We start from the raw sequence: 24,766 nt of genomic DNA, 5'->3' as shown, positions 1-24,766 counted from the left end.
TTTATAAATAGCCAGCTACAGTGTCTGCTCTGTTCCCCTTTTTTGTTAGATGTATTCTATGCTCTTTAGACTTCATTTCTGTCTCTTAACTGAGGCTTCCATCATAACCTTTAATGTTGTTTTCCTCTCTGCCTATCTGGAGACATTGTCATGAAAGTTTCTGTGGCATAATTACACTGTTGTGATTAGTGGGAGCTTTCTAGTAGACCATGAGTCTTTGGCTATATTTTGAAAAATAAATGTTTAATGGCACAAAGCATGCTGGTAGCTCCTTTTATGAAGAAAATGTTTTGCTTTGTTCTTGTCTCCGGAAAAGCATTTTTTAATGGTTTGCTGTATTCAGTGGTCTGCTAGAAAGAGCTTTGACTAATCATAATACAGTAACTTAATGTTTTCTTGATTAAAATGTCCAGATATACCCATTGCGGGGGGGAGGGGGGCTAAACTGTGTTATAGGAGCTACAGGTTAAGAATATCAGATATAGTTAGATTTTACACAATTTTGGCAAATAGGTGTGAAGTTTGAACAAAAGTTAGATTACAAGATTTGAAGTAGTAAACAGTAAATTAATTGTATACTATTCTGTTGGTTTTATGTCACAGCAAGCACCAAACTGAACAAAATGTTTTCTCTTGGGGCATTGTTAGGAAGCTGTACTGGGTGTTAACTGTTACATGATGTGAGTTCTTAGAAGGCATGGGTAGTAGGTTTCAGTCATTTTTTTATGTGGTTAGTGCATGAGCTGGGTAGTTGAGCATATTCACATTCAGACAAAGAATAATGGAGAAGGATGACCCTTGATTCTTATGTAAATGCAAGTCTTCAGTGTGACCAAGTCATGTCATTACAACAGATCTTCCTGGTGCGTTAAAAAGAAAACCTTTTAGCTCTAGATTTGGGAGGATAGCCTAGATAAGTTCAAGTTTTGAATTTCACATTCAGTGTAGTTAACTGAGTTTAATGTTTTCAGTTTTGTTGCTTTGGTTTCATGTTCGCCATTAGGATTGGCATACATGTTTACTTGTGGAATAGTTCACCTCACCTTCAACCAAGTGTAAATTTTTTTATGCTAATGAACCTGCCTCTTGTTTTCTTTGGTGCCTGCAACTTTCTTTATTCCAGTGATGTTTGTACTTGATGGGCTATCAAGTTATAATGCTTTTGGCCTTGTTTTGCTCCTGTTTTGCTATTTGACCTTAAACCTAAGCCAAGTATCACTGTTGGCTGTTGCAAGGGATTGTTTATTCTTTCAACGTGCAACCTTAGGGGACAGAAAGGAGATTTTCATTTTAAGTTATGTTGTCAAAAGTCAGGTGCAGTGTCTTTAGGGCAGTAAATCTTGTAAGTTCAAATTTATGATTAGGTGACAAGTTGACATTGAGATTGTCCTTTCCCTGATCAAAAATGAATAAAGGCTTTTTTTAAACAAAATCCATACTCTTCAGTCAAGTCTTGATATATATGATTTTGAAGAAATACACTACATCTAGAGATTGTCTGAGGTCTTTTAGAAAAATGAAGTACCTATGACAGACATACTCAATTAGCCTGTATTTTTCTTAAATATACTTCCTGAGTAATTTTGACCAAGTTGTGTGTGTTGCTCCCTACCCTGAAAGACACATTAATTATTTAACAGTTTTATTGATCAGCATGTTAATACTCTAGTCTCAGATACATTTACATGATTAAGAATTAAGAGTGAAATTAAGATGCTTATTGAGAAACTAACATGGATAAACATCACTTATTCCATTCTCTTCCATGCATCTTTTTCATAATGGTGAAGGGAACTGGATCCTTTGTCAAGATTTGATAGGATGTCAACTATAAGATGCTGTTTCACTAATTACATAATTGCATTTTTAATGCAGTTTTTAGTTACAGGAGGTAGAACTAATGGTGTGTTTCTACCATTTGAATTTCTCCTACCAGTAATGCAAAATCAAGAAATGTCCTTCTGTAAAAATAATTACCTCAGAATTTTCAACTTAACAGGGCTTTCCTGGTAACTCAGCTGGTAAAGAATCCACCTGCAGTGCCGGAGACCTGGGTTCGATCCCTGGGTTGGGAAGATCTCCTGGAGAAGGGAAAGGCTACCCACTCCAGTATTCTTGCCTGGAGAATTCCATGGACTGTATGTAGTCCATGGGGTCACAAAGAGTCAGACACACCTGAGTGCCTTTCGCTTCACTTTGAACGTAACAGAATTGCCATCTACTGTGGTCTCTAGTTTTGTGGCTGCCCTGTTCTGCTCATGGCATTTTAATTTATGTTTAATAATGTATTTTTGTCTTGAAATAGTAAAATTAGGTGTGAGATTTCAGCTGTTCTGGTTGAAGCGAAAAAAGTCAATCACTTTTGCTCAACCACTGCATTTTATAAAATGTAGGGAAGAGTTTGCTGGTGTTCTGTGGATTTCAGGGAAATGCTGAACATTCTAAAGTTTGTGTAAAGTTTGTTACTTTAAATGGCAGTTAAATTTCTGACTTTCTGTCAGGAGGAGTCACCCTATTTGGGGAGGTAGATCATAATTTCAGAGGGTTGACAGGGCTTAGGTGTGATTGAGAAGGACTATTCAATGATCTCTGATTTCTTAAAAATTTCAAGTAACAGTGCTTAAGGTTTTGGTTTATCAAAAACCAGCACATTGTAGAAATACATGAGAAACACTGTACTGCAGACAAGTTCTCACACTGTTTCAATGCTTACCTCCTTTTGAGACTGACCAAAAATGGTTTCTCTTCAGACAACAGAAGAAATGAATGTCTATACATAAACACTAAAAAAGACACACTTGTAATTGACTTGTGGGATCTTAGTTCCCTGACCAGGATTGAACCCAGATCCCAAACAGCTGAACCGAAACCACTGGACCAGCAGGTAATTGCCAGCATTTGCTGTTGATTAGGTTGCCCAAAGGCAGTTTCTTTAGAAGTATTTCCTCAGAAATTGTGTTGACTGGTGGACACATACATGGGGTGGTGGATGAGACAGGAATGCCCAGCCCTGCAGAATAACCTCTGGAAAACAATCGCCTGATTTTTCTCAAGTTGAAGGAGTTAGCTACTAGAAAATTGGGGATCTATTACAGTCCCATCAGGCATCTCTGAGGCTTAGGTTCAGTGTTCAGGAGTGATCTTACTAAAGTTGGTGCCAAGATCTTTTGTAGGAAAGTAGGATTTTATTACAGTTGATTGATGAAACGGGCCTAGATAAACTGGAGCAACTACTTAACTCCAGTGAGAGAGCTGTCCTATGGGGTTGACTGATTACTTTGGTTGCCCTTGCATGGTGAGACATTTGATACATAGAAGTTCTTCATAGGCCAGACGGGCCAAGAGAGGGTGTGTCAGTGAAGACTAAAATACAGCGTAATTCCAGTATTTTTCATTACCAGGAAAGCCTTCCCATGGCCTATATGTTGAATGGTTTATGTGTCACATTGCTCTCATTATGTAGTGACATATCTATTAAAGGCATGTGGCTGTCAGAACAGGTACAGTGATACTCAGCATTGTACCATCAATTTATTGACACCAGGTAAAAAAGAAGCATTTCCATTAGCTTTTACACATGTATTTTAATGTGTGATTTTTTTTCCAACCAAAATTTTAAATTACTTTTGGTGGCGCTGGGTGTTGGTTGCTGCCTGAGAATTTCTCTACCTGCAGTGAGGGGGGTTGCTCTCCACTGTGGTGCACAGACACTGGCGGCTTGTCCTGCTGTGGACACAGGCTCTGAGTGTAGGCTTAGTAGTTGTGGCTGAGGAGTTCAGCGGCGCTGTGGCATGTCTTAACCTTCCCAAATCAGGGATCGAACCCTGCTTTAGCAGGCAGACTCTTAGCTACTGGACCACCAGGGAAATCCTCATCATGTGACTTGCGTGCGACTTTTAAAATACTGGAAATAGGACTTCCCTGCTGGCCCAGTGATAAGAATCTGCCTGCCAGTGCGGGGGACACAGGTTTGATTCCTGGTCTGGGAAGATTCCATGTGCAGGGGAGCAACTTAAGCCTGCGTGCTCTACAGCCAACAAGCAGCAACTGCGCCCTTCGGCCACAACTGCCGAAGCCCCCGTGCCCTAGAGCCAGCAAGCTGCAAAAAGCCAGCAGCAAGCCTGCATGCTGCAGCCGCCACAGCCCCTGTGCCCTAAAACCTGAACTCCAGAAGGAGAGAAGACACCGCAACTAGAGAGGAGCCCCTGTTCACTGCCTGAGTGCGGCAACGGAGAGTCAGCACAACCAAAGATAGTTAGGAAGTTGTGTATATGTAAAAAATATTTTTAGTAAGATACTGAAAACAAGTCCAATAATTTTTGCTACTCTCTAGGACTTAAGAACTATTCTCAGTACATCATTGGAGATAAGGAAAGAGAAAAGTCATTTTTTAGTATGTGTAATTTTTCATAATTTGGAAAAATGATAAAATATTTGTACAGATACAATTATAATTTTTAAAAATTATGCATTTGAATGACCAGAAATAAACAGACCCCCGAATTACACCTTGACCTCATTTTAAATGTCTATTTTTTCATATATATGTTTTTAGTTACAATTATGTAAAAATAGAACTTAGAGCCTGTCATAACTAACTTCCCATATTCCTGCTTTGGCGGGGGGATGGGTAGTCGTACCATTCTTAGTTACCTAATGATCAGAGATCAAACCTGTACCCCTTGCCTTGGCACCAGAGTCTTAACCACTGGACTGCCAGGAAAGTTACCAGACACTCTCAACCAGGAAATAACACAGGCATTAATTGCTGTTCTCTTGACAATTTCATGGGAAAATATGGAGACTCTTAGTATAACTGAAGAGCAACCATCACAGTTTATTAACTCCATTTAGGAGTTGCCATAGGAATGAAAAAGCACTATGTGAAGATGTCAAAGTTTCTCAAAATTACTCCATAAATCACTGCTAAGATTCTATTATTTTTTGAATTTTTTTTTCTTTTCATTTATTTTATTTTATTATTATTTTTTTTTGGTCATTCACCAGTTATATTTGAAATCTAAGCTCTTTGAGCTATACACGTGCACAAATGATTCACTTGGTGGGAATCTTCCCCTCCCCCTCCACAGTTAAACTTTTCAAACAAAATAGTGCTGAATAGGCTTGCATCCTGTGGGTCAGGGGGATACTGAGGCAAATAGTTAGGAGGCTAATTACTTTACAATATTGTAGTGGTTTTTGTCATACATTGACATGAATCAGCCATGGAGTTACATGTATTCCCCATCCCAATCCCCCCTCCCACCTCTCTCTCCATCCCAATATATATTTACATTTCTGTGCATTAGTGCACTCCTACCTATAGTGTGAATAGTATCCAGATGTACATATATATAACTCCATGAGATATAAAAGGCATTCAGGCATACCTTGGAAATAACTGCAGGTACTGTTTCAGATTATCTCAAGCAATAAGGTGAGTCACACAAATTCTTTGGTTTCCCGGATCCTATAAAACTTATGTTTACACTATAATCGACTAAGTGTGTAATAGCATTATGTCTAAAAAATGTCTACACCTTAATTTAAAAATATTGCTAAAAAGCTCTAACCATCATTGGAGCCTTCAGCAAGTAGCCTTTTTGCTGCTGGAGGGTTTTGCCTCAGTGTTGCTGCTGACTGATCAGAGTGGTGGTTGCTGAAGGCTGGGGACAAAAATGAGGTTTGCCATATTGAATGATTCTTCCTTTCATGATCAATTTCTCTATAGCTCTTAATGCTGTTTAATATCATTTACTCACAGTAGAACTTTCAGAATTGGAGTCAATCCTCTCAAACTGCCACTGCTTTACCAACTAAGTTTATGTCATATTCTAAATTCTTTGATGCCATTTCAACAATCTTCACAGAATCTTCAACAGGAGTAGTTTACATCTCAAGAAACCACTGTATTTGTTCATAAGAAGCAATTCCTCTTCCATTTTATTATGAGACTGCAGTAATTCAGACATATCCTCAGACTTCACTTCTAATTCTAAATCTCTCCATTGACACCACATCTCCCTGCTGAAGTCATGAACTCCTCAAAGTCATCCATGAGAGCTGGAATCAACTTCTTCCAAACTGGCATCTGACATTTTGACCTCATGAGGCACAGATGTTCTTTAATGACATCTAGAATGGTGGATCTTTTCGACAAGATTTTCCATTGACTTTGCCCAGATCCATCAGAGGAATCACAAAGCATGACAGCTATAGCCTTAACGAGGATGGACATTGCAGGGACTGATGCTGAAGCTCCAAAACCCTGGCCACCTGATGCAAAGAGCCAACTCATTGGAAAAGACCCTGATACTGGGAAAGATTGAAGGCAAGAGGAGAACGGGATGACAGAGGATATGATGGTTGGATGGCTTTGCTGACTCAATAGACGTGAGTTTGAGCAAACTCCAGGAGATGGTGAAGGACAGGGAGACCAGGCATGCTGCAGTCGATAGATTTGCAAAGAGTCAGACACCACTGAGCAACTGAACAACAACAGTAGCCTTACGAAATGGATTTCTTCAGTGAGACTTGAAATCGAAACTACTTGATCCATGGGCTGCAGAATGGGTGATGTGTTAGCAGTCATGAAAATAGCAATTATCTCATTGTGCATCTCCATCAGAGCTCTTGGGTGCATTGTCAGTAAGCAGTAATACTTTGAAAGGAATCGTCTCTTCTGAGTAGTTCTCTCAACAGTGGACTTAAAATAGGAAACCATGTTGTCAACAGATGTGCTGTCCTCCAGACTGTGGCCATTTATAGGTCACGGGAGATGGCTTCTTTCCTTAAACACCAAGAACCAGCCTCTGCTGGCTTCAAACTTTTATTCTGCAGCTTCCTCACCTCTCTTGACCTTCAGAGAACTGAAGAGAGTTAGGACTTTGGTCTGGAGTAGGCTCTGGCTTGAGAGAGACTTGTGGCTGGTTTGGTCTCCTGTCCAGACCACTCAGATTTTCTCCATAACAACAGCAAGGTTGTTTGGCTTTCTTATCATTCATGTGTTCACTGGAGTAGCACTTCTAATTTTCTTCAAGAACTTTTCCTTTGCATTCACAACTTGGCTGTTTGATGCAAGAGATGCATTATTAATGCCTATCTCAGTTTTGGACATGCCTTCCTCATGAAGCTTAATCATGTTTAGCTTTTGGTTTAAACTGAGAGATGTGTAACTCTTGATTTCACCCGAACACTCAGAGGCTACTGTAGGATTGTTAACTGGCCTAATGTCAATACTGTTGTGTCTCAAACAGCAGAGAGGCCTGAGGAGAGGGAGAGAGATGGGGGACTAGATGGTCAGTGGAGCAATCAGAACACACACCTTAGGACTCCTCTGGTGGTCCAGTGGTTAAGAATCTGCCTGTCAATGCAGGTGACACAGGTTTGATCCCTGGTCCTGGGAAATTCCACATATCGCCAGGCAACCGAGCCTTTGCACAGCAACTGCTGACGCCTATGTGTCCTGGAGCCCATGCTCCACAGTAAGAGAAGTCACTGCAATGAGAAACCCAAGTACAGCAATAAAGACCCAGTGGAGCTAAAACTTAATTATTAAAAAAAAAAAAAACCATTTATTGATTGCATTCTTAAATGGGCATGGTTCCCAGTGCCCAAAACAATTACAATTTTTAAATCGAGGAACACTGTTGGCATATCACCATAAGAAATATGAAAGTAATTTTAAAAGTTTTCTGTCTTTTGACAATTACCAAAATGTCATGCAGAGACACTAAGTGAGCAAATGCTATTGGAAAAATGGTACCAACAGTTGCTCAATGCAGGGTTGCCACAAACTGTCCATTAAAAAAGAAAAAAGGATTAATAACATCTGGAAAACACAATAAAGTGCAATAAAATGAGGTATTCATGTATAATTTTTCATAAAGTGTTTACTTGCCTCTGCAAGTAATGCTCTGAATGCTGCCTGCATTCAGCAACTATGGCCTAAATAGTTCAATCCTAAAGAAAATTAAGCAGGATAAATTTTTTTTTAAGTCTTCTTAAGAGAACTGAGATCATGGCATCTAGTTCCATCACTTCATAGCAAATAGATGAGGAAAAAATGAAAACAGTGGCAGATTTTATTTTCTTGGGCTCCAAAATCACTGTGGACAGTGACTGCAGCCATGAAATTAAAAGAAGCTTGCTCATTGGAAGAAAAGCTGTGACAGACAAACCCAGACATTGCATTAAAAAGCAGGAACATCTTTGATGACAAGGGTACATCTAGTTAAATCTTTGGTCTTTCCAGGAGTCATGTACAGATGTGAGAGTTGGACCATAAAGAAGGCTGAGTGCTGAAGAACTGATGCTTTTGAACTGTGGTGTTGGAGAAGACTCTTGGGAGTCCCTTGGACAGCAAGGAGATCACACCAGTCCTAAAGGAAATCAACCCTGAATATTCATTGGAAGGACTGATACTGAAGCTGAAAGTCTAATACTTTGGGCCATTTGATGCAAAGAGCTGACTCATTGGAAAAGACCCTGATGCTGAGAAAGATTGAAGGCAGGAGAAGGGGATGACAGAGGATGAGATGGTTGGATCGCATCACTGACTCAATGGGCATGAGTTTGAGCAAACTCTGGGAGGTGGTGGAGGACAGGGAAGCCTGGTGTGCTGCAGTCCATGGGGTAGCAGAGAGTCGGATATGACTTAGCAACTGAACAACAACAAGAGAACTGGAAGAGTTGAAAAGGTAACGGGAGTTTAGCTGGCTAAAATCTGAGAGAAGATTAAAACCTAGAGAAGCAAACCTAGCACTCAAATATGGGTTTGATGGCCTCATTGGGCTAAGGGCACAGAAGCCAAAAATGTAGGTCCAGTCCCCAGTGGAAACTCTTGATACCCTATTACTCCATTAAACTAAGGGCTTCCAAAGGGCTACACTTTCCAGACGAGAGAGAACCTGGGTTCCTCATCTGGGTGGTTAAGGCAACTTCAGTCTCAGAATTTAGATTAAGATAGTGCTAGGAAAAGTAAAGGGGCTCAAGAGCTTGAAAGAATCAAATGAGAATCATTATTTCATCCTAGGTTTCTGATTGTTTCTACAAATATTTATTCAAACATAATGTCCCATAAATAAAACCAGCATAAGTGAGAATCAGCACACACAATGTACAATTCCAGGAAGCATCAGGCCTCCATGCTTATCATGTTGAAATAATATATAAGCTTGAAAATACCTCCAGGGAAGAGGAAACTATAAAAACATGACAGTAGATCTGATAAAGAATCAAACAGGACTTACACAAATAAAACAGCACAATAAATGAAATTAAAAGCAAAAGATAGGTGGGTTGGTCTAACCACAGATTGGGCACAATTTAAGAATACGGAACTGAAGGATGAATAAGAAGTAACAATCCAAAATGTAGTATGAAAAGACAAAAACAAGAAAATTGCCTTAGAGAACCAGTGACATTAAGGATACAGTGGATAGATATAAGATGATAAGATGTTTAATTGGAAGTTTAGAATATGAGGCAATACGGGGCTTCCCTGGTGGTTCAGTGATAAAGAATCCACCTGCCAATGTAGGAAACGTGGGCTCAATCCCTGATCCTGGAAGATCCCACATGCCTCAGAGCAACTAAGCCGATGTGCCACAGCTATTGAGCCTGTGATCTAAAGCCTCGAAGCCACAACTACCGAAGCCCTTGTGCCCTACAGCCCGTGCTCTGCAACAAGAGAAGCCACCGCAACAAGAAGCCTGCTCACCGAAACACCAGAAACTACAGGAAAGCCCATGCAGCAACAAAGACCCAGCACAGAATAAAAGACAATGAAGAGATAAATGACTGACATTTTTTCAGAAGTGTTGGAAGACAATCTACTGACTCAGGGTACCAACAAACTGTAAGTAACAAAAAATACTGAGAAATCTTTACAAAGACGCATCATGGTGAAAGCAAAATATTCAACAACAAAGAGAAAATCCTTAATACATCTACATCTAGATCCAACCACCAGTAAGCAGGAAATACAAGAAATAGAGGCACATGTTAAACTACCATGAGGATGCAATGATCCAAATCCAGATTGTGGGAAATTCAGCTATTAGAATATCCCACATCTTCAAAAAATAAATAAATAACTGGGGAGTGGAGGTGGTTCAACTGTAAAAGACTTACGGTAATCAATATATATTATGGTAAGCAAGCATTTAAAGTATAAATCACTATTTCTTTAATTATGACATAGCATGGGTTTCCCTGGTGGCACAGTGGTAAACAATCTGCCTGCCAGTGCAGGAGACAGGAGTTCAATCCCTCCTCTGGGAAGATCCCCTAGAGAAGGAACTAGCAATCCACTGCAGTATTCTTGTCTGGGAAATCCCTCGGACATAGGAGCCTGGCAGGCTACAGTCCATGGGGTCACAAAAGAGTGGGACATGACTGAGTGACTGAACAAGTATGGATTTTATGGAAAATGGAGACTGCCTCCCCATGTTTGGGGAATTCCCATCATAGGAGTCTTGGCATACCACTTAACGAACTATTGAAAAAATCAACTTTCCAAGTCCCAGAGCTAAAGCTGGGAGATTGAAAAACATGCAGACCCCTGGGGCATTACTCATTCTTCCTGCTCTTATCTGCTCTTTCTGTTGTTCAGTTGCTAAGTCCTGTCCAAATCTCTGTGACCCCACAAACTGCAGCATACCAGGCTTCCCTGTCCTTCACTGTCTCCCAGAGTTTGCTCAAACTCATGTCCACTGAGTCAGTGATGCCATCTCAACCTGTTGCCCCCTTCTCCTGCCTTCAATCTTTCCCAGCATCGGGGTCTTTTCCAATGAGTCAGCTCTTCAAATCAAGTGGCCAGAGTTTTGGAGCTTCGGCATCAGCCCTTCTGATGAATATTCAGGACTGATTTCCTTTAGGATTGACTGGTTTGATATTCTTGCAGTCCAAGGGACTCTCAAGAGTCTTCTCCAGTACCACAATCTAAAAGCATCAGTTCTTCAGCGTTCAGCCAACTCTCACATCCATTCATGACTCCTGAAAACCACATAGTTTTGACTATACGGACCTTTGTCAGCAAAATGATGTCTCTGCTTTTCAATATGCTGTCTAGGTTTGTCATAGCTTCATCTTCCAAGGAGTAAGCGTCATTTAATTTTGTGGCTACAGTCACCATCCACAGTAACTTTGGAGCCCAAGAAAATAAAATCTGTCACTGTTTCCATCACTTCATGGCAAACAGATTCAGAAAAAAGTGGAAACAGTGACCGATGTACTCTTGTCCCAGGGGGTCTGATCAGGCTTGTGTCTGCCTCCTTCCTGAGGAAGCCAGAGGTCCCATCTGAACAGCCTTCCCACAGCAGTGTCCCACTCTAGGGGGCCAGGCGGGAGTCGCAGACCAGTGCTATCTCCTGGAATATTGACACAGAAGCCAAGTTTATTGGCGCCGGGGCTGCCACAGTTGGCGTGGCTGGTTCAGGAGCCAGCATTGGAACAGTCTTTGGCAGCTTGACTGCTGACTATGCCAGGAATCTGTCCCTGAAGCAGCGACTCTTCCCTGTGCCATTCTGGGCTTTGCCGTGTCTGAGGCTAGGAGGCTCTTCTGTCCAATGGCCCCCTTCCTCATCTTCTTCACCGTGTGAGACTCTGTGGAGGGCACCTTATCTCTGCTGCTCAACTCCAGGCCACGCCCAGTGCTTTACCATTAAACACAGCATTTCTGGGACTTCCCTGGTGGTCCAGTGGTTAAGACTTCACCTTCCAATGCAGGGGAGAGAGTTCCATCCCTGACTAGGGAGCTAAAATCCCATATTCCTCCAGGCCAAAAAACCAAAACAGAGGACAAAGGCAATACTGTAACAAATTCAGTGAAGACTTTTTCTTAGAGTCTGGTCCACAGAATAAATTTTTAAAAAATAATAATATTGAAAAAAAGGACATTGAGTCACTTTATAATTTTATCTCTAAAGATCACTGATTATAATTAAACCTTGTGTAAATAAAAATAAATAAATAAATGCAAAAATTACAGTCCACAGGAAGAAAAAAAGTCTTAAGAAAAAGTTTCTCTAAAAATGAAAAAACTTTCCCAGCCTCTCTCACAGCCAGAGCACAGATTTACGACCTCAACTCTATCAGTCAGGCTTCTCCTATAGCAGACGTTGAAACAGGCAGAAGTGAATTGATTCAGCGGGATCAGTGCTAGGACAGGTGGCCACTGTGGTGGTAATCCTCTTCCAAGAGAGCAGTGGTGTATTAGCAGCAGCATCCAGATTCCAGCATTGATGGCATCAGTGCCGAAAGCAGCAGGTTCGTGGACAGCAGGAGCAGCAGGAGAAACAAGGGGAGCTTTATGGAGCCCATTCTGTGGTGTGATTTTGGAAATAATTCCTGGATGAGAGTTCCCAGTGTGGCTTTCCAACTCTCCTAGAGAGTCTAAGTACTAAAATAGTCATTATTAAATTCACTTTTAGCTTAAAAAAAAAAGAAAGGAAAGGATATATAACAGATGAATTAATGGAAGCAGTGCCAGAATAGCAGATTGAGAACATCCAAAATTTCACTACTTCATAAAAGAAATGAGAACAGTAGCCAAAGTGGTCAAAATCAACTTCTTCAGAACTCTGGAAATAAAGTCTTGCAAGGATCCAAGGAGGGGTCTTTTGGCTTAAAGCTCAACATTTAGAAAACAATAGATCATGGCATCTGGTCCCATGTACTTCACAGCAAATAGATGGGGAAACAACAGAAACAGTGAGAGACTTTATTTTCCTGGGCTCCAAAATAACTGCAGATGGTGACTGCAGCCATGAAATTAAAAGACGCTTGCTCCTTGGAAGAAAAGCTATGACCAACCTAGACAGCGTATTGAAAAGCAGAGACATTACTTTGCCAACAAAGATCCGTCTAGTCAAAGCTATGGTTTTTCCAGTAGTCATGTACGGATGTGAGAGTTGGACTATAAAGAAAGCTGAGCACCAAAGAATTGATGCTTTTGAACTGTGGTGTTGGAGAAGACTCTTGAGACTCCCTTGGACTGCAAGGAGATCCAACCAGTGAATCCTAAAGGAAATCAGTCCTGAATATTCATTGGAAGGACTGATACTGAGGCTGAAACTCCAATACTTTGGCCACCTGATGTGAAGAGCTGACTCCTTGGAAAAGACCCTAATGCTGGGAAAGATTGAAGGCAGGAGGAGAAGGGGATGACAGAGGATGAGATGGTTGGATGCCATCACTGACTTGATGGACATCAGTTTGAGCAAGCTCCAGGAGTTGGTGATGGACAGGGAAGCCTGGCATGCTGCAGTTTCGGGGGTCGCAAAGAGTCAGACAGGACTGAGCGACTGAACCGATGGGAGAGCTGGCCAAGAACTTGAGTAGGCAACTTTGGAACCATCATTGGGAAAACATTTAAAACCAGTCAGATGGGAAGATGTTTTTATGGCTGGAAGAGCTGCTGTTGGTCTTGGTGCTTTGTGCTTTGATGACTTGGGAATGTCCAATGAGATTGGAGCTATTGAAAAGGCTATAATTTGGCCTCAGTATGTGAAAGGTAGAATTCCACTGTATGTATGAACTCTTAGCAGGAAGTATTGGCTTAACAGCTTCATCTGCTTTGGCAGTGAGCAGAACTCTGTCTCTCAAGAACTTCATGATGAAAGGCTCTTTGGTGTTGATTGGTGCAACCTTTGCAGCCATACCTGGAGCTGGAATGCTGGTACAGTCAGTATCCTATTCTTGGAACCCAGGCCCAAAACATCTCGCTTGGTTATTACTATCAGGTGTGATCAGTGCAGTGGTGGCTCCTCAAAATATTATGAGGGCTCTTCTCATCAGAGCAGAGGGGTACACTGCTGGCATTGTGGGAGACCTTTCCACCGTGGCCATGTGTCCACCCAGTGAGAAGTTTCTGAACATGGGAGCACCCTTGGGCATGGGCCTAGATCTTATCTTTGTGTTCTCACTGGCATCTGGGTTTCTTCCACCTACCATGGTGGCTGTTGCCACTGTATGCTCAGTAGCAATTTATGGTAGATTAGTTCGTTTCAGCATGTTTCTTATGTATGATATGCAGGAATCAATCAAGTGTGCAGAAGTAGTACCAGTGTATATGGTTCAAAAATATGACCCTATCAATTCAATGCTGGGAATCTACATGGAGACATTAAATATATTTATGCTGGTTGTCGGTATTCTACCAACTGAAGGCAACAGAAAGAAGTGAAGTGACTCAGCTTCTGACTTCCTTAATACTTCAGATATCTGGCTTAATAGGGGAAGATTTTCCCTAAATAGGGGCTTCCCGGGTTGCTCTAACGATAAAGAACCTGCCTGCCTCCATCATGCAGGAGATGTAAGAGACATGGGTTCAATCCCTGGGTTGGGGAGATCCCCTGGAGGAGTGTGTGACAACACGCTCCAGTATTCTTGCCTGGAGAATCTCATGGACAGAGGACCCTGGCAAGCTATAGTCCATAGGGTTGCAAAGAGTCGGACACAACTGAAGCGACTTAGCTCACATGCATGCACATTAATTAAATAGTTTGTGCAAGCAGCTTTCATTGAAGTTTAGAAGACAAGAAACTGTCAACATGTTTCAGGTGTTACAGCAATGTGATGCTTCAGGTCTGCTTTTTCTTCTGGAGAATAAATTCAGGAGTTCTCTTCCAAATAGCTCACTCATTTTCAGTTCTCATGTTTGAATAATTCTAAAATGTTCTGATGAATGTGAAAACCGGTTTGTGTTGCAGGAATTAAAGTGTTTTATCGATTTTTAAGTTTATTTGGTTAAGTGATATTTAGGAAACTCGTGTGCCTGCATTTGTTTTTGTGTTTTTTTTTTAGTGTGGGATATTAATAAGTAATGTTATTTGTTTTATATTAATAAATAATGTTATAAGTGACATAAGGGTTTGGTAAAAGGATGAGAGAGAAGTAAAGGGTCAGCTGTGGTCTTTCTGTGAATACTTAGAACTTGGCACATATGTAATTGTGGTGAGCCAGGGAGGGAGTCTGGATGTTTGAAAATAAGTTATGGCTGTACATCTGCTAAGTTATCAGAAGCATTGAGCAGAAAGCAAAGACATAGATGATTCTCAGGACTCTCCTTACAGCATAGATGTGGTCGTGTTTGACTTCTCATTGTTTGACAGTGTTAGGGAGTCCACAATGTTAAATATATGGAGAATTCCTGTTACATAATATATATTAAAAACAAGAAAAGGACAAGAGGGCGGCAGAGGATGAGATGGTTAGATAGCATCACTGACTCCCCTTGGATGTGAACTTGAGCAAACTCTAGAAGATAGTGGAGGGTGGGGAAGTCTGGCGAGCTGCAGTCCATGGAGTTGCAGTCGGACACGACTTACTGACTGAACAACAGCCACATATATTACATATGTGTGTTGAAGTCTTGAATCGTCTAGAACAAAATATCCTTAAAACACTCAGGACAAAATATTCAAAGCATGAAAATTCTTGCATTTTTAAGTATACAAAACAGACTCACAGATATAGAGAACAAATTAATGGTTACCAGTGGGGAGGGGGAAGGGGCAGAGGCAATATAGGGATGGGAGAGTAAAAGGTACAAACTAGCATGTATAAAATAAGCTGCAAGGATATACTGTATAATCCAGGAAATATAGCCAATATTTTATGGTAAGTATAAATGGAGCCTAATCTTTAAAAATTATACTGTGACTCACTATATTGTAATATGTAACATATAATATATCAACTGTATAACTAAGTTAAGAAGTTATAACTATATAACTAAATTTAAAAGTATACAAACAATATGTGCATAATTGCTGAATAGTTTTGCAAATTTATTGAAATGTTTAAAGGAATACATACTTGCCTTTCTCCTCTCTTCAAGTTTTACCAGCTGAGCTTCAAGGAAGGCCCTCCTCTCTTCAAGTTTTAGAGCTTTTATCAAAAAGCCTGTTTGTATTAAACTTGAGATTATGAAAGCAGTTTTCCCCCTCAGATTTGGTTTCTTGAATTTCATCTCAGAGGAATCACTAAAAAAAGGAAGGCAAAGTGAGGCTTTTTTCACGAACTGTATCAATCAAAAATGTAATGGAGATGGGGTGGGAGTTGGGAGGGAAGTTTAAGAGGGAGGGGACATACATAAACCTATGGCTGATTCATGTTGATATACGGCAGAAATGAACACAATATTGTAAAGCAATTATCCTCCAATTAAAAATAAAAAAAGAAACGAGTCTACAAAACAAAAAAGAAATAAAAGATGCTGTTCGAGTTTCACATAGCAGAATTTTCCTTCTCTATTCCATAGACCATTACTTAACTCTCCCATTCAATTTTTAAGTTTTTCTTTGATACAAGAGTTATTTTTGGAAGTTCTTATGAATGAAATAACTGTGTGATTATTGAGATGGTTGGTGATTTTTTTAAATTTATTTTTAACTGGAGGATAATTGCTTTACAATGTTGTATTGGTTTCTGCCATACACCAACTGGAATCAGCTCTAAGTATACATATGTCCCCTCCCTCTTGAACCTCCCTCCCACCCATGGTTGGTGGTTTTGACAAATATTTATTATAGTAATCCAGAAATAACTATTCTAGCCATTTCAATTTACACAGGATGCTTATTTCTGAAATAATAAATGGTTCATCCAGGAAAAAAAAAAGATAAATTGGATTTTATTAAAATTAAAAATGTCTGTGCTTCAAAGTACACCATCAAATGAGTGAAAACAATCTACAGAATGGGAAAATACTGCAAAACACATATCTGATGGAAAAAAAAAACACCTCGTAACTGGAGTATTAAAGAAATACAACTCGATGAAGCTGGGGAGAAAGACAAATAACCCAATTTTAAGACAGGCAAAGAATCCAAATAGAAATTTTCCCAAAGAATATATACAAATGGTTCAAAAGTACATGAAAAGATGCTGAACATCAGTAGTCATTGCGTGCATGCCTACTAAGTCACTTCAGCCATGACCAACTCTTTGCAACCCTATGGACTGTAGCTGCCAGGCTTCTCTGTCCATGGGATTCTCCAGGCAAGATACTGGAGTGGGTTGCCATGCCCTCTTCCAGTGGATCTTTCTAACCCAGGGATCTAACTGGAGTTTCTTACCTCTCCTGCATTGGCAGGCAGATTCTTGACCACTAGTGCCACCTGGGAAGCCCTCAGTAGTCATTAGGGAAATGCAAATATCAAAACTTTGCTTTGATACTGCTTTGAACTAGTTAGTTCCTGAAATGCATGTGGAAATAGTAGATCCACCAAATGTTAGACCCTTTAGGACAATGGAAAAGTCCTGAATGATCACAAGTTAGTCTCATAATTTCCTCGTGTATTTTCTAAGAAAGAAACATAAATTATCAGCCTTATACCAAATTAAAAATGAATATTAGTGGTATGAATGACATCAAGTTGATTTCACCTAAAACTGCACGTGACAAAATTAGTTATACACATTTTATTTTAAAAAAATCCCATCTCTTTTTTTTCCTTTTTAAATTTCTCTATGCATTCGTAGATGTACAAGAGCAGTTTTATTTTTATATTTTGGCTGTGCTGTGTCTTCATTGTAGCCCATGGGCTTAGTTCCCTGACCAGGGATGGAACCCACATCCCCGGGGTTAGAAGGCGGATTCTTAACCACTGGAGCACCAGGGAAGTCCCACATCTCTTTTTACATCACTTCCACTAATAAAAATAAATGGTAAAAAAAAAAAAATGAAAACTTTGAATATTGACTTAAGAAAGCTTAGGAAGCCACGAGTCAGGCCGGTGGAGCCTCGAGGTGACTGCTGCTGTGGGTGGATTCCGGGGCCCAAAGCAGACTTGTGTGGGAGAACTCCAGGTGCCCAACTCCACATAAAGTCAATAGCCAAATGGGCCCTGGGAAAAGTGATTGGGACAACAATTCAACAAACTGCTACAGGGAGAGTAACCAGGCTTGTTCTGGATCGCTACTTATTAAAGCATTTTATTTTGTTAATTATGTTTATTTATTTTTAATTGATTGATGACTGCTTTATAATATTGGTTTGATTTCTATCATACATGAGCAGGAATTAACCATAGTTGTACATATGTTCCCCTCTCTCTTGAACCTTCTTCCCATCTCCCACCCCTTTCTACCCCTCCAAGTTGTTACAGAGCCCCAGTTTTGAGTTCCTGAGTCATAGAGCACATTTCCATTGACTATCTATTTTACATATGTTAGTGTATAGAAAGCATTTTCTTTTTTATTCTTAAAAAATATTTATTTATTTTTGACTGCCATCACCATCTTAGTCATGGAGTACATGCTCTCAAGTGGTGGCATGTGGGCTTACTCGCCCCTCAGCATGTGGAATCCTCCCCAACCTGGGATCGAACCCACATCCTCTGCATTGGCAGGCAGACAACCAACCCCTGCACCACCATGGAAGGCCCCATTAAGGTGTTTTAGTAAGTGAAAAACCCATCTCGTTCATGATGCTCTTTAGCAGCATGTTTCTGCTAAAAAGCAGCATGTTTCTGTTTCTCACTGCTTTATTTGTCACATGAAAAAAGCACGTGAAACACGAACTGCCTGAGATCATTTTCAAAGCTGGACAAGTCATAGATCTAGTGACCGGGAAACTGTGAGCAGGAATTCCTTACCTGGAGAGTCCAGTCAGTTTGGAAACCACTCATTTAACCAAAAATTGCACAGAATTTGGCACCTCTTCAACACAGTGAAGGAGGGTTGGAAGACAGAGACACGAGCAAAGATTTCTAAGTTTGCTTCATGGAAAAAGTTTTCTAAGTTTCACCACAAACTGTCCAATTCATCCTCTGATATTCATGAAATACCAGAAGTAAATGAAATAAAGGCCTTGTTACAATTTTTCATGTTTCAAGTTTCTTTATCGGTGACATCTTTTCTGTTACACTGAGACTCAGCCTGATGCTGGGAAAGATTGAAGGCAGGAGGAGAAGGGTACGACAGAGGATGAGATGGTTGGATGGCATCACTGACTGGATGGACTTGAGTTTGAGATAGCTCTGGGAGTTGGTGAAGGACAGGGAGACCTGGCATGCTGCAGTCCATGGGGTCCCAAAGAGTCTGACATGACTGAGCGACTGAACAGAAATGAAGTGCATCTAGTAATCCACAGCATTATTTTATAATGTTTTATAATGTTTATAATCTTTGTATAATTTTATAATGTTTTGTTTTAGAAGGTGCATTATTTTCATTCAAAGAAATCTTGAATGCATCTTAGAATCTTTATTTGGAAGAAGAGAATCTACCTTTTGAGATCATAAACAGATAAGGCCACATTAAGTGAATTGTTATTTTTGAGGGTATGTAATACAATACTGTGTTCGTAGTGATGCTTTCTAATGTCCACTTGACTTCACATTCCAGGATGTCTGGTTCTAGGTGAGTGATCACACCATGGTGATTATCTGGGTCGTGAAGATATTTTTTGTACAGTTCTTTTGTGTATTCTTGTCACATCTTCTTAATATCTTCTGCTTCTGTTAGGTCCATACCATTTCTGTCCTTTATTGAGCCCATCTTTGCATGAAATGTTCCCTTGGTATCTCTAATTTTCTTGAAGAGCAAATCTGGAAAACTCAGCAGTGGCCACAGGACTGGAAAAGGTCAGTTTTCATTCCAATCCCAAAGAAAGGCAATGCCAAAGAATGCTCAAACTACTGCACAATTACACTCATCTCACATGCTAGTAAAGTAATGCTCAAAATTCTCCAAGCCAGGCTTCAGCAATACGTGAACCGTGAACTTCCAGATGTTCAAGCTGCTTTTAGAAAAGGCAGAGGAACCAGAGATCAAATTGCCAACATCCACTGGATCATCGAAAAAGTAACAGAGTTCCAGTAAAACATCTATTTCTGCTTTATTGGCTATGCCAAAGCCTTTGACTGTGTGGATCACAATAAACTGTGGGAAATTCTGAAAGAGACAGGAATACCAGACCTCCTGACCTGCCTCTTGAGAAACCTGTATGCAGGTCAGGAAGCAACAGTTAGAACTGGAAATGGAACAACAGACTGGCTCCAAATAAGAAAAGGAGTACGTCAAGGTTGTGTATTGTCACCCTGCTTATTTAACTTATATGCAGAGTACATCATGAGAAATGCTGGGCTGGAAGAAGCACAAGCTGGAATCAAGATTTCCAGGAGAAATATCAATAACCTCAGATATGCAGAGGACACCACCCTTATGGTAGAAAGTGAAGAGGAACCAAAAAGCCTCTTGATCAAAGTGAAGGAGGAGAGTGGAAAAGTTGGCTTAAAGCTCAACATTCAGAAAACTAAGATCATGGGATCCGGTCCCATCACTTCATGGCAAATAGATGGGGAAACAGTGTCAGACTTTATTTTTCTGGTCTCCAAAATCAGTGCAGATGGTGATTGCAGCCATGAACTTAAAAGACGCTTACTCCTTCCTGAACTTAAAAGACGCTTACTCCTTGGAAGGAAAGTTATGACCAACCTGGATAGCATATTTAAAAGCAGAGACATTACTTTGCCAACAAAGGTCCGTCTAGTCAAGGCTATGGTTTTCTCAGTAGTCATGTATGGATGTGATAGTTGGATGGTGAAGAAAGCTGAGCACCGAAGAATTGATGCTTTGGAACTGTGGTGTTGGAGAAGACTCTTGAGAGTCCCTTGGACTGCAAGAAGATCCAACCAGTCCATCCTAAAGGAGATCAGTCCTGGGTGTTCATTGGAAGGACTGATGCTGAAGCTGAAACTCCAGTACTTTGGCCACCTCAGGCGAAGAGTTGACTCATTGGAAAAGACCCTGATGCTGGGAAGGATTGGGGGCAGGAGGAGAAGGGGATGACAGAGGATGAGATGGCTGGATGGCATCACTGACTTGATGGACATGGGTTTGGGTAGACTCCAGGAGTTGGTGATGGACAGGGAGGCCTGGCGTGCTACGATTCATGGGGTTGCAAAGAGTCGGACACGACTGAGCGACTGAACTGAACTGAACTGAATACAATACTAAATTTTTTTCTCTGACTTAACCAGTTCTAAGTTGAAATATTTAACATGCTTGGGTCAGACCTTATCAGATTCAGATCTGTATTAATAAGAATGTTGACCCTTAGAAAATAAAACTTAAAAATTAACAAAAGAGGCGCGCAACGGGTTCTAGGCTGCAGGCAGCACGAGGACCCGCGGCCCCGCCCCGAAAAAAAAAAAAAATTAACAAAAGGAAACCTTTGAAATAATGAACACAAAACAAAACTTTGAACAGACCAAAGAAAAAGACTTTAGTAACTAAAAATCAAAGAGTGAAATCTTTTGACAAAATTTAGATATGCAAAATTATGACTGGGAAATTTTTATTTGGTAGAAATTATGGTCATAAAAAGAAATTATAGGGAATTCCCTGATGGAACAGTGGTTAGGACTCTGCACTTTCACTGCTGAGGGCCTGAATGCAATCCCTAGTTAAGGAATTAAGATCCCACACAAGGCTAAAAAAAGAAAAAAATTATAGTGGCAAAATCTTCAGTGGTAAAATTAGATGTGGGCAAGATGTGACCAAATCTTCAAAACAAAGAACTGATTCTGATTAAATAATTTCAGAGAAATAAAATGAAAAACACTGAAAATGACTTTACTGCTCTCCATATCAAATTAAGCAAAGATTTAAATTTACTTTATATTTAGCTATAGGAAACATTTGGTAATTCATCAGAGTATCATTCTATTGAAATATTTTTATTGATAAAATATGTAATAAAATGTTACTAATCACAAAACAGCAGCATAAAAAGTACTCAATTTCATATTAGATGTGCACTGGGGAAAGGGGTGAATGGGTTAGAAAATACTATTTTCAGGTGTTAGTTTTTCCTTTTGTCTGTATTTCCCCATAACAATTTTGTGAAATAAATTCAAAAATTTACTTCTTAACACAATTCAGGTGTACAGGGAAAAAACAAGAAGTTCTTGGGGTTTTGTTTTCCTTTCATACTAGACCTTTTATTTAGTAGAAATATGGCACTGCAGTCCATCCTGACATTCTGAGATTCTGTAACTTATTTTCCCAAAGCAAGGTTTTAGTCACATAATAAATTATCCTAAGACTGTACCATAATGCTTTTGTTACCCCATTGATTTATAATTAAGTTTGTTTGGTCAGTTACCCACTAATAAAATAACCCTGTGGGGTATAACATATGGGTTTTCTCAAGCTAAAACTATTCTGACTTTCCTCTTAGTTAGTGGGAGAGAAAATTATTAAACATCGAATCCAATTTTTGTCTACCCCGACAACCTAAATGATCCATTTAGTCCTCCAAGAATGGAAACCGTGCCTGTGGAATATTTAAAGTAGAAAAAGAAAACTGCTATTGGAACTAGAGTAATCATATTTGGATATTTCAAGGACTGTTATGTGGAGGCATGATTATATTTATTCTCTGTAACCAAAGACTGGGACTGGAATACATAAAATCACAGAAAGGGAGATTCTATTCTGTTTAAGAAAGAACTAATATTTGGAGCTGTCCGCGAATTGAATGGAGCTTCCCTCATGGCTCAGCTGGTAAAGAATCCGCCTGCAATGCGGGAGACCTGGATTTGATCCCTGGGTTGGGAAGATCCCCTGGAGAAGGAAAAGTTTACCCACTCCAGTATTATGGTCTGGAGAATTCCATGGACTGTATAGTCCACGGGGTCACAAAGAGTTGGATACGACGCTTATGAGAGACAAGATTTACATCATCAGGAATAGTCAAGCTGAGGTTCTGGGGTGTTGAAAGAAGCATCTTTGGTTGAGATCAATCCTTGAGATCAGTCACAGGGAAATTGTTACCTGTGGTTTAAGGAGGGCCAGTGTTTGCAGTTTCAGCATTAGTTCTACAATGATGTCTCTTTCAACTACTTGCAGTTCACTGATGTTAGTTGAAGTGGAAAGACAGGAACAGGGTTTTGGTGCAAATACATCCTTGGAAGTATGTTTTGCAGGAGAAAATCACCATGTCTTTAATACCAAAAAAAGGATTAAAAAGACCACTGGTCTGATAATCTTAAAAATGTCTTCAATTTTTGAGAATCCAAGGTTCTGCATCTGGAAAGCTGTGTAGCTTCGGTCTGGAGAACTGGTTGGAGACACCTGCAGAGGTTGAGGGAAGAAAGAGCTGGTGTCTGAAGTAAAGAGTGATTTGGCCACATGCGAGTCCTCAAGAGGGAAAAGTGGGAACTGGGTTAATAAACAAACCAGCCAAGGTAAAGACAGAAGGTGGAGTTTGGTCACCAGGAAGAAAGCCAGAGACTAACTTCTCTAAGTAGAGTTCAATGAAACCAAGACCCCTCATGGTCTCGAGGGGTCAGTCTTTCCTGAGAGTCCAGAGAGTCAGGACCCTCTCCCTGTCAACACCAGACTCTCTGCACACACAGGCCACTCTGCCTGGAACACTGCTTCCTCCCTTATCTACCTGGGGTTCACAGTCTCCTCCAGACAGAGCTTACAATCAGCTCCTCTGTGAAGTCTTCCCAGGTCTCTCCAGATGGGGGGAGAGACTTGATCCTCTGTGTTCCAACAGCACCCTCCACATCAAGATGAACTACCCGTGGCCTGTAGCCTACCAGGCTCCTCTGTCCATGGGATTCTCCAGGTAAGAATACTGGAGTCGGTAGCCATTCCCTTCTCCAGGGGATCTTCCCAATCCAGGGATTAAACCTGGGTCTCTTGCATTGCAGGCAGATTCTTTACCATCTGAGCCACCAGGGAAGCCCAATATAATTATTGTCAAGATGTCTGACTCTCTCACTAGACCATGAGCCTCTTGAAGCTAGGAGCCATGTCCTGTTGATTTTTCTGTCATCAGAATTAAAATCGTGTCAAGCACATTTGTACCTCCATAGATATTTGACGAATGAGTAAGTGAATGAGTGAATGAGCCCAAGTGCAGCAGCACAGCTGAGCCCATTCTGCGGATGCAGATGCTCGGTTCCTCTGGTTCACCAGCAGGAGCAAGCTCTCGCATGATAGCTGAGTAGCTCCAACTATGAGATCAAAATATTCCTGGGATAGAGAGCCAGGCATGCCATTACAAGGGTTCTCATATTACCCTGAAATCCTCTAGAGACTCTGGCACACTGTTTTGTCTAATAAATATGATGATTTGCACTATATGTATATGTATTTGTTCAACTGAGTGCACAAGTATATGAATAAATGAATGAAAACCTCCAAAATTAAAAAAAAAGATCCATTAGATTCATGAAGCCAGTGAGAAGAATATCTGGAGTGAGTGCAACAGCAAGACAGTCTTAGGCAAAGTGAGGTGATCTTACTTTGAGTGACAGCTTATCACCTTTGCCATATTCTACTGGTTGCAGAAGCAAGCCAGAAGTCCCACCATGCTCAAGTGTAACTGATTACGCAAAGGCATGAATGTGAGAAATGATTTTCTACCCAGCTTCAGAGAACCACATTCCACCTTTACCTTAACTTTGTCATTTCCAAGGAAACAAGCCTGTTCATTTTGGCAGGCCAGATCTAAGTATATTACATTATGTGTTTATTTTTGGTTGCGCTGGCTCTTTGTTGCTGGGTGCGGGCCTTCTATAGTTGCCGCAAGTTGGGTCTTGCAGAGTGATGACTTCTCATCGTGGTGGCTTCTCTTGTTGGGAAGCACAGGCTCTCGGTGCTCGGGCTCAGTAGTTGTGGCGCACAGACTTAGTGGCCCTGCGGCATGTGGGATCTTCCCTGACCAGGGACTGAACTTGTGTCCCCGTGATGGAAGGCAGATTCTTAACCACTGGACCACCAGGGACGTCCTGGC

General features: G+C 40.6%; 1 pseudogene; it reads left to right on the top strand.

Moving 5' to 3' along the window:
* Nucleotides 1-11,570: 11,570 nt before the first annotated feature.
* On the top strand, nt 11,571-14,188 carry LOC122428154 (annotated as a pseudogene).
* The last annotated feature ends 10,578 nt before the right edge of the window (nt 14,189-24,766 follow it).

Source organism: Cervus canadensis, chromosome 26, assembly GCF_019320065.1.
Source record: "Cervus canadensis isolate Bull #8, Minnesota chromosome 26, ASM1932006v1, whole genome shotgun sequence".
In the NCBI taxonomy this organism is placed as follows: Eukaryota; Metazoa; Chordata; class Mammalia; order Artiodactyla; family Cervidae; genus Cervus; species Cervus canadensis.
This window is presented reverse-complemented; position numbering and strand designations above follow the sequence as displayed.